The sequence below is a fragment of the Schistocerca serialis genome, chromosome 5, assembly GCF_023864345.2.
Source record: "Schistocerca serialis cubense isolate TAMUIC-IGC-003099 chromosome 5, iqSchSeri2.2, whole genome shotgun sequence".
NCBI lineage: Eukaryota > Metazoa > Arthropoda > Insecta > Orthoptera > Acrididae > Schistocerca > Schistocerca serialis.
This window is the reverse complement of record NC_064642.1, coordinates 58,307,155-58,317,437: the sequence shown is the minus strand read 5'-3', so window position 1 is coordinate 58,317,437 and position 10,283 is coordinate 58,307,155. Positions and strand designations below refer to the sequence as shown.

The window sequence follows — 10,283 nt, the reverse complement described above, 5'->3', positions numbered from 1 at the left end:
GTCATAGAATGTGATTAAGACTATGTAGAAAGATAGGACATGGATAAAACATGCTGATATATATTGTCACCAAATTCTGACTCTTAACAATAAAAATATGTTCTGAGCAAAAATGTTGGACATTACTTATTGAATGACTCTCATATATCCAGATAAGAAGAAGAAACAAAACAGGTGGGATTAATCTGTTAAATTTTCTGAGAGTGTTTGATGTGATTTTCACAACATCCAACTATCAGTCATTAACATTTCAGTAACCTGAGCTCCTAGTCCCCCCCAAGGTTTATGGATTACCTAAATTCTGAAAGGAAGGTACTCCATTTGGACCACTTGTTTGTGCTGTTGGATCTCATATCTACAGGAAGTAAAATACTTAACTAATTTAATGACTTCGATAGTTGGCCACTGCAAACATCACGTTAAACAATGTCAGATGTTCATTGAGAAAATTAAACACATCATAGTTGATCCAAATGATATGTTAGTCAGACTGGAGGTGGTCTCATTATTTACAAAAGTTCTTGAGGCGGATACATTGAAACTGTGGGCAGAGAATTTTTCTTTTGAAATGACAAAATTGTTCCAATGTGCTATAATGAGCACCTACTTCTTGTATAGCAGTGCATTTTATTACATGATGAAGAGAATGGCCATGTGTTCTCTGTTGTCTCCAGCAGTCGCCAACATTTTTATGGAAGTTTTTGAGGACTATATATTTAATTTCACCCGCCTTCACCCACCTTCATTATATCACTATATTGACGACATATTATGATCTGTTCACTCAGTCTAGAAACTTTTGAGCACTTCCTGGAACATATCAACAGCAAACGTCTAGTTGACTTTAAGACAGAGAAAGAAGGAACTCTGCCACTTTTGGTTGCTTTGGTACAACGAACGTGGAGTGGACGTCTCCACCACTCAGGGTACTGCAAGCTGCCTCACATTGATATGTATCTTAGTGCCCAATCCAGAAGAGAGGAGTCGTAAGTACATTGGTACACAGAGCAAATACTGTTTCTGATGAAGACCACTTGTATTCCTAAATAAATCATCTGAAGTAAGTGTTCTGAAAGAAAGGCAGTGGTTCATGTGAAGTCAGCGTTTTCGAAGAAAAAGAACGTGAGAATGTTGACCTTACACTTGATTAGTAACCGATTGTATTCCTTCCTTTCAGCGATGTTACATCCAGCAATGTAGGCCGAGTCGTGGGAAGGAAAGGTGTAAGACGTTCCTGAGAACATATAGGAGATTCCAGAATGAGATTTTCACTCTGCAGCGGAGTGTGGGCTGATATGAAACTTCCTGGCAGATTAAAACTGTGTGCCCGACCGAGACTCGAACTCGGGATCTTTGCCTTTTGCGGGCAAGTGCTCTACCAACTGAGCTACCGAAGCACGACTCACGCCCGGTACTCACAGCAGAGATACTGGCAGAAGTAAAGCTGTGAGTACCGGGCGTGAGTCGTGCTTCGGTAGCTCAGTTGGTAGAGCACTTGCCCGCAAAAGGCAAAGGTCCCGAGTTCGAGTCTCGGTCGGGCACACAGTTTTAATCTGCCAGGAAGTTTCATATAGGAGATTCTACACACTGTTAATGACAGTCTTGGTCTCTGATTCCTTGTGATTTATACTATGACTTGTGGGTGCAGAAGCAATTTCATTGGTCATTCAATCTATATCGTTTCTGACGTTTGTGGAGCACATAAAGTACATATTAAAAATCGAGAACTGGAGAAATCCGCAGTTGCTGAGCACAACCTCACAAATAAACACAAATTATTGTTTGATGAAACAAAAGTTTTGTACCATGCTCCTACATACTGGAATCCTATAATTAAATATGCGTAGATAAGTAGAGCATGGCCTCTGAAATCATTGTTCCAGAGAAGTTGGGAAGTGCAATGGCTCCTCTCAGCTACTAGTCTCTTGGGAAGTGTTTCCAAATCTTCATTGCCTTCCTTCTGAAAAGATATTAATTTACTTTTTAATTACAAGAGTGATTCTGATACAATTTCACCCAATTGTGGGCACAAGCTTACATGTTATTTCAGATAAATATTTTGTGATTAGCTCATATATAATTTCTAAGTTGTTTAAAATTTTTCATGTTCTCAGACATTCAAAACTGTAGCTTTATGTAAAATCGTAATAAATGGCAACTGTGTCTATACTTTTTAAGTATAGTACAATAACATTTGTAACCTAGTGAACCATCAAAATCAAGAATGACAAAAATTATCAGTAATGACAAGAAATACCAGTAATTACAAAAATCGCCATTCCTGCAAGTTATGTATGATGTCATCCATTACTGATTATCTATAAGGTCTAACAGTAAGTCAGAAACATGTCAATGTCATAGTATGCTGGTTTTGTTAGTGACTTCTTCTACTCATCTAGTGAATATTGTGACCTGAGCGGTCTCCCAATAACTGGATACAATTTTTTGTTTAAGAGATAACTTTATTCAGTGACATCATCGATTCTTTCCGTTGCATGGAACCACTTGTGCTATTGAAACTGGGACAAATACCGCTACTTACAATCTTGTATTAGCTGTGTCATACAACTTGCCTATATATACTTTTTTGTATCTAATCTGAATCTGTCCTGCTCAAAATCTCACACTTACAGACTTTTCATTCCATATTGTTTATGTTTTTCATTGTCCTTTTATTTCAGTTATTCATGATGGAGTATTTCCATATCTGGAACGATAAACTAAATATAAACGTCTTTCTTATGAAATTGGGATACATAACCATGTTTATATCAGTGACACTTCATTTTTATGCATGTAGCTACCCAGCTTTAGTTGGTGTTACATCACTAACTCATTTGGAAAATCTGCCATCAGGTATGTTTAATTGTATTCTGATGTTTCTCTTTAAATAACTAGTATCTGACATTATACGAAAATATGAATATGGGTGGAATTAAAAAACATGTCATGCAGTCGAAATTACAACTGATATTCAATATACACTGCAAAATAAATTATATTTAGGTTTCACACTGAAACCTAACAGTTTATAAATGCTTAGATATCTGAGCAAGAACCACATACCATTTTACAACTCAGCAGTATATGGGAAGTGAATGGGAAAAATGTGTTTCTATATGGAGAAACATCAAGAGTTCCAACATTTAAATGATGTATGATGGAATAACATTATAAGTACAAAATGCACAAAAAGGCATTAAATGAAGAATGCAGGAGACCAGTCTATGAGTCAGAGACTGAGTAAATGTAGAAGTGTATTTATGACAGTTTGAGTTACTTATTTTATTAATCATCTGTTATGTGCATCACATCAATAAAAAGAAATTTAGGAATGTGGATGTTTCAAGAAATCAATTGACGAAAGACACTCAAACCATAGAAGCTTAATCTGTGCATTGCACTAACAATTATGAATCAGTATAGGCGCATACAGCTTGACATTACTCATGCTTACATAATGTACATGTAACTTACTGAATTAGAAGGCCAGCCACTACTTATAATATTCAGACAAATGCTGCTTCTTCTCCTGTTTTAAAATATCTGCTGTTTATTTTCTTTTAGATGCTTTAGATTTGTGTGATTAGTTTGGAAACATTCAAAGAAAGTATCATATCTATAAAAACAAACACCTGTTCGCAATACAATTCTAAATCTTATACAGTCACTGCTACCTGCCAAGTGACTAACAGACATACTAAATCCTTGACATTTTATAGCATTTGGAAGTAATGGCTCACAATGTACTCTTTGATTTTCTTTTGATGTAGTAAAAATTCTCACATTCCAGCTTTATGTCACATGGGTGCTTTTAAATAAGTCAATTTTGAACACCATGGAATAAAATAGATTTTACATGATTGTGTAACTTAAAGTACAGCTGAAACTGATACTGGCAGTAGTATAAATGTGGGGTTCTAGTTACAGTGCACATTTATTAAAATTTATTGATAAAAAACCATATTTCAATTTTACTGTATCCTCATTTTAAAAAACTTGTTTATACCTATGAATGAACTTTTCATTTCATTAAAAAAATAAAAATTCAAATAATTTTTCTTTATAAATAATAAGAAAAACTCACACATACATTTCAATGATGCACTATTTAATTTTAAGAAATCGCATTCTTTTATAAATAAATACATGGATAAAACTGAATTCCAAACCAGATTTACTAAATGACTTAAAAAGGTATTGTAAAGAAAAACACTTCACGAATTATTCTGATTTATAGAATTATTGTAAAAGTAAAGATCTTATAGAATATATTGGAAATATTCATAAGAATGAAATGAAGAAAAATGAATTAACACTTAAAACTAGAAAACAACTTTCAACAATTTGTAAAACAAAAATTTAACAAAATTATTCTAACCTTAATAAACATTAATTAATCGGTTTTATCAAATAATCTGAGTGTAATGTTAATAAAATTGATAAAGACAACTTATTCAAAAGCTTCCAGTTGATAAAATCAAGAAATGAAACAAAAACCTATCAAAAAAGTTTTTCAGGTTACAGCTTTCTAGATGATGATTTTCTTTAACAAATAAAAGAATGAATAGAAAAGCTTCTACTTTCCAATCAACAACAATAATTTACGAAATTAATGATGACAGTAATATTATTTAACCACAAGAATTTGTTAAGCAGAGTAAAGAAGTAGTAATCACTAAATTTAAGAATATTTTAATTCAAAGACGATCGATTATAGTTGACATGACAATTTATTCAGGTTTCAAAAGAAAAATTCAAGAATTGAATTTTAAAACAAGTAACATAGTTTTTTAAGATTAACTGATTTGTAAGATTATTTCCAAAGTTCAGCAAATAAACTATTAATTGAATTGGATGAAATGGAAAGGAAAAAACCTTTTTGGTCTCTATTTTTTATAAATAACTTAGAATTAATTAATGAAATTCTACTTCTTCATTTATCGAATTATCAAAAGAAATTAAAGGGAAAAAAGCCACAGTTAATGAACAAACATAATTAACACTGCAAAAAGCAATCAAAAATGTTTTATTTATTCAATAACATCAGTTTTATATAAAGCATATTGCGGTGGCGAAAGAGTTAGTGTGTATATTTGGTCTGAAATAGATGAAATTTTTGAAAAACAAAAAATTAATTTTCCTGATCAGTTAACAGATATTCCAAAATTCGAAAAAAATCAGGAAAATTTTCTTGTATATCTAATTTACCATAAAAAAATTAACAAGAAAACATGTTTATCTTCTTTTAATTCGAAATGAAAATAATGCTCATTACAGTAGGATGAAAGATGTTTCTAGAATTGTTAAGCCACAAACAGCTAAACATAAAGAAAAAATTTATCCTTGTGATAGATGTTTGCGATGGTTTAATTCACAAGAAAAATTTGATAATCATGGAAACGTTTGTAATTAGTATAAATAAGTTAAGAAATATGCCCATAAAAAGTGAAAAAATTAAATTTAAAAATTATCGTAATTCCTTAAGGGTACCTTTTGTAATTTATGCTGATATCGAATGTCTTTTAGGAGTTTAACGAATGTCAAAAAAGTCCTGAAAAATCTTATATTAACAATCATCAAACACGTGTACCATTTTCATTTAATTTCTATACCAATTATTCTAAAGGACATTATAAATAACTTGTAATGTATACTGGTAAACATTCAGTGGAAAAATTCGTTGAAATGTTAAAACAACAATGTAGAAGAATTAAAAATTTATATAAATAAAATGTGCCAACCCTTTTGACTAAAGCAGATAAAATAAGTATTACAAATTCGAAAACCTGTTTAGTTTGTGAAGAAAAATTTATTGAAGGAGAAAAAGTAAGAGTTCATTGCTATTTAACAGGAAGTAACTGAGGAATTGCAAATGAAGATTGTCATCTTAAATATAAAAATGCTTCTATTTCAATTTATATTCATCATTTTACCAATTATGTCACTCATTTATTTATTAAAGAAGTATCAGTAGATAATCATAATATTAATGATATTCCAAAAAATGATTAAAAATATATTTCCTTTAGCAAAATGGTTGAACATGGATGTACATTAAGATTCTTAGATACTTTTTATCTTCATGGCCACAAGTACTGAGCAAATTGTCTTCAAATCTTGAAAAATATCAGTTTAAGGAAATGTCAAAATATCACATAAATAATCAATTAGATTTAGTAATTAAAAAGGTGTTTATCCGTGCAAACATATGAAATTGAAAGAAAAAAATACCTAAAGAAGAATGTTTTTATTTGAGTCTTAATAAATTTAATATTTCTGATGAAGATAAAAACTGCACAAAATTAGGTTCAAAGAAGTTTAATATTAAAATTGTAGATGAATATACAGATTTTACAACAAAGCAGATGTTTTTATATTAGTTGATGTTTGAAAATTTTGGAGATACTTGAATTAAGCCTTATTAATTCGATCCAGCTTGGTATTTCACTGTTCTAGGTTTATCTTGCAATGCCATGTTTTAATTAGGTTTATTAAGCGATTATGACATGTTTTCATTTATTGAAAAATGATTTCAAGGAGGAATTTAGCAAATTATTAAAAATACACCAAATGTATTATCAAATACATCAAAAATTTTGAATTAGGTAAAGAGTCACTTTACATTACATATTTGAACGCAAATAATTTATACAGCTTGGCTATGTCTTAATTTTTACCATTTAATAATTTCTTGTGGTTAGCTCCAGAAAATTGTAAAACTGAAAAATTCTTGAAACACCAGATGATGGTTAATATGGTTATATTTTAGAAGTTTGTTTAGAATATCTGCTTGAATCACACAATTTACATGAACATTTCCATCTAGCACCCAAGGGAAAAGGAAAATTACTTACACTTTAAGTAATAAAGACATATATGTTTTAAATTACAGAAATCTTGAACTGTGTCCAAATATTGGATTCAAATTAAAGAAGTCCATAGGATCTTGTCACTTGAATATTCATATAGATTAAAAAAACATTTATTTGAAAACATAAATGAGAAAAATTGTGCTAATGAAACTGAAAAGGACTTTCATAAACTAATGAATAATACCGTTTTCGGTAATACGATGGAAAATATTACGAACAGAAATAATATTAAAATAATAACTGATCAAAAAATAGAATTGTTATAATTCAACACCAAATTATGAGCATACTGCTGTACTTTCAGAAAATCTAGTAGCAGTTCATACGAAAAAAACGATACTAAAATTCGATAGACTCATTTACATTTGAATAAGTATTATAAATATTTCCAAAATAAAAGGTGCGTTTTTGATTATAATGTAGTGAAATGGAAATAAGGAGTTTTATGAATACACATTCCTTTATTTCCAATATAAGAACTACAATTTTTATATAGACACGAAATCGATGATGAACAGTTTTGATGCAAATGATTATTATAATTAGAGTATTTACGAATTTCCATGAGTAACAAAGACAGTTTTAGGAAACAATGAAAGATGCAAATTGTGGAAAAATTATGTTAGATTGCACTAGTTCAAGATCTAAAATGCATGTTTATAGAGCAAAGATAAAGATTATAAAAAATCAAAAGGACTTTAAAAATCTGTAGTACAAAGTGAAATTACATCTAACGACTATAAAAGCTGTTTAAATTACAAAATAAAACAATAGAGACAAACGAATCTCATTAGAGCTGTTAAATGTGGATTATTTAGCATTGAATGCAATAAAATTGTTTTAAGTTCTGATGATGATAAATGGATCGTATTTCTAGATAGAATAAATACTTTATCCCATAGTCAACAAAATAAATTATTGAAAAAGTTTCAAAATTTCTACAGTCCTGAAATATGCCTATCTAAAAATATTCATCCAGATACAAAATTTATTAATGAACAGTGATTATATTGCTTAATTTTGAGTTCATTAATTTCTCAAGATCTATTCAGAAATATGGTGAATACAAAATAAAGGAGGATGTAAAACAAATCTATGATTGGCTAATAAAAGAGCTAAAGGAAATTAAGAATAAATTTCCAAAAAATCAGATGAAAAATTTAATAGAGCTTTAGAAATTTTACATGAAGATATAAATAGTTAATAACTCATATTCATCAGTAAACGCTTCCGGGCTAAATTGCCGTGGTCAATCTGTAGAACTTATTCTCCCTGACGTTTCGTTCTCAACTACGGAGAACATCTTCCGAGGTGATTCGACGACTGGCTGCTAGGAGCTGGGGCTGCCGCTTATATGGAGATCGTAGAGGGCGCCACCGCACATCACGTGGCGTCGATGTGTAGCTATCTATGGCTATCGTCTGTTCTCTCGATTGCAGGCAATCGATTGTCATGTGATTGATGCAATGTCGACCGCCATATCTTGTCCAATTTTAATCCTTCTTCTTTACAATTAAAATTGTATTGATTTTTGTGGATTTCAATTGCCTCTCTATACATACGTGTATAATAATGCGACGTCCTCGCTAGCACACTTGTCTCATCAAATTTTATTTCATGATCGCCATCCTTAAAAACATGTTCCGCTACTGCCGATTTGTCGATATGTCCCAAGCGACAGTTTCTTTTGTGCTCCGTCAAACGTGTATTGATGCTTCTTTTTGTAGTTCCTATGTAAGCCCTGCCACAACTACACGGAATTTTATATATCCCTGGGGTGGCTAGGGGGTGACGAGCATCTTTTGTTGATCTTAGGCATTCACTAATTTTCTTAGTAGGTCTGAAAATAGTCTCCACCTGAAACTTGACTAGTACTTTGCCAATGCGATCCGTGATGTTATGGATGAACGGAAGAAATACTTTTCCAGCTGATGGTTGTTGCTGTCTCCTATTTTTAGGCATTTTTCTACTTGAGTGAAGTGCTCGGTTAATCTCGTTTTTCGTATAACCATTTTTCGCAAAAGCCATTCATAAATGATTTAGTTCTTCTTGTAAGTAGCCTGGTTCACAAATATTATTGGCCCTATCCCCTAGTGTTGTTATGACCCCCCTCTTTTGCCTAGGGTGGTAGTTTGAGTTCTTATCAAGGTAGTGATCAGTATGTGTACCTTTCCTGTAGACCTTATGGCCTAAGGTCCCATCCGCCCGTTTGATAACTGATACATCCAAAAAGTTAAGTTGTCCATTATTCGCTTTCTCCATGGTAAATTTGATCTTTGGGTTGATGCTATTTAAGTGCTCCAGGAAATCATTCAAGTTCTCTTCCTCATGATTCCATATTACAAAGGTATCATCCACATACCAATACCACTTCGAGGGGCTTTTTTTGGCCGACTGCAGTGCTTGATGTTCAAAATATTCCCTGAATAAATTCGCAATTGTGGGGCTTAGGGGGCTTCCCATGGCTACCCCATCAATCTGTTCATGAAATTCACCATTGTACTGAAAATAGGTCGAGGATGGACAGTGTTTGAACAAGGCCACTATATCAGTAGGGAACATATCGTCTATATGAGAGACAGCTTCATCAACCGGAACCATAGTGAACAAAGACACTATATCAAAACTGACAAGGATGTCATTAGGACCAACAGTAATTTCCCTCTATTTCTCAATGAAGCGTAGAGAGTTTTTAATATGACTCTCAGTTTTACCTATGTAAGGTTGTAACAAAGAGGCAAGGTGTCTGGCTAGTTCTTGAGTAGGAGCTCCAATTGTGCTGACTATCGATCTCAAAGGAACATCAGGCTTATGTATTTTTGGTAATCCATATAATCTCGGAGGATAAGCCTCCGTTTTACAAAGATACTTTTTAGCTTCTGTAGGAATGGAACACTGTTTTATCAGACGATTGGTGGCATTCAACACATTCGTTGTGGGATCCTTTTTCAACTTCTTGTGTATGCTAGGTTCCAGGAGATCACTGCTTCTTGTGATAATCCTCAGTATTCATTAAAACAGTAACATTTCCCTTGTTAGCGGCAACTATAATAACATTCTTGTCTGCATTGATCTCCAGCAATGCCTTCCTTTCCCCTTGAGACAGATTACTGCTGAGTCGCTTAGCTTTATGTAATATCCTGGAGGTTTCCATCCTAATTTCATCAGCAGAATATGATGGTAACTGACGAATTCCTGCCTCTATATTAGCAATAATGTCCTCCATAGGAACCGTGGATGGAGTGTTTGCAAAATTCCCTCCTTTAGACAGAGCAGAAAGTTCTTCCTTAGACAATTCTTTCTCTGATAAATTAATAACCATTTCTCAAAGATTCCTATTGATTTCCTTGTTCTTAGTTTATCGACTGTTCTATATTTCAGTTTAGTATCTAAAAATTTGTTACATTA

General features: G+C 32.2%; 1 non-coding gene across 1 annotated transcript; it reads left to right on the top strand.

Moving 5' to 3' along the window:
- The first annotated feature begins 1,467 nt into the window (after positions 1-1,467).
- Trnal-caa (transfer RNA leucine (anticodon CAA)) lies at positions 1,468-1,542 on the top strand. Its single transcript has one exon. It is a non-coding gene; the product is annotated as a tRNA-Leu (tRNA).
- Positions 1,543-10,283: the final 8,741 nt, after the last annotated feature.